Below are 1,290 nucleotides of genomic sequence, written 5' to 3' on the forward strand. Positions count from 1 at the left end.
ATAGAGCAGCCTCCTTTTGTCCCCCGGCCCCTGGCTGCTCCCAGGAGAGGAAGCACCTACAGCTGTCCACGTACCCTCCCTGCCTTCGGGTCTCTGGAGCAGAAGGCTTCCCTGTGGGCTGCCCCACCTGGGCCGCTGGCCTCTGGCTGGGTGGACACAGCCCAGCAAGGAGCAGAGGGTGAGCAGTGTCCCGTCACTGGCGTTTTCAGTGTCCTTTGCTGGCCAGGGCCCCTGGGCTTCCATCCCTCTGTGATCTTGCCCCACCTGGGAGCTCAGCTCCGGGTCCCAACCCTGTCTGTCCCATAGGCCCTGCCACCCCTGTGCATGCTCCTTCCCTTGGTCCTGCCCCACGCTGGTCTCCCCAGGGGCTCCCACAGATCACATGAACCCGGGGGCTCACCGGAACCTGTGCCCACAGACACACAAGAGAGACCTAAGGGACACAAACCGAAACACTCACAGCAGCTTTTTCTGGGCAACAAGATTGCAAGAAACTGTTTTTGTCTTTTCATGGGGAATTTCTAGATTTTATTCATCGGTATAACTTTTTCCTAATGTTCTTTTTTTGTCTTGAGGCCAGGCCTCAATATGTAGTCCAGGCTGTACTTGAACTCACTATGTAACCCAGGCTGGCCTCAAACTCAAGGCAACCCTCCTGCCTCAGCCTCCCAACTGCTGTGGTTACAGGTGTGCACCACCACAGCTGGCTCTGTTCTTTCTTTTTTCTGAGGAATGCTGACTCCTGGCTGAGATGGCAGAGCCAATGGCAGGGAGGGCATTTTAAAGGGCAGAAGGTATCTCTTCCTTACCCTGAAATCGCTGAGGAGTAGCCCGCAGCACCTCCTTGGCCATCTCAGCTGCTGAGCCCACCTCTGCCCCTGCCGTGGTCATCCTGGGGCCTTGAACTCAGGGTAGGTCTTGGAAGTGGCCAGCAGGGGCGGCTGGCTCTCTAGGGCACAGAGGACCGCAGCCCAGCCCCACAACAGAGGGAGGGCACAGAGGCGGGCCTGAGCAGAGCCCCAACTTCCGCGATGCCTGGGCCACGGCCACCAGAGGACAAGGGGCAGGACCAGGTCCCCAGAGCTGTGTGGCGGCAAGATTCTCCCCTCACCCAGCCACCACCAGCAGCCAATCCCGTGGCAGCCTGAACAACACAGCGAGACCTGTCTCAAAACCCCCAAAACAGCAGCAAAAATGCCTTACCCTGACCCAGGCGGGCGCACGTGAGCACCGCCGAGAACCTCTGTCTTAGGGGCAGAAAGGCTGACCCGGTCTTCCCAGGTCAAGCAA

Source organism: Chinchilla lanigera, unplaced genomic scaffold (genome assembly GCF_000276665.1).
Source record: "Chinchilla lanigera isolate Chin_1 unplaced genomic scaffold, ChiLan1.0 scaffold00004, whole genome shotgun sequence".
Classification (NCBI taxonomy): domain Eukaryota; kingdom Metazoa; phylum Chordata; class Mammalia; order Rodentia; family Chinchillidae; genus Chinchilla; species Chinchilla lanigera.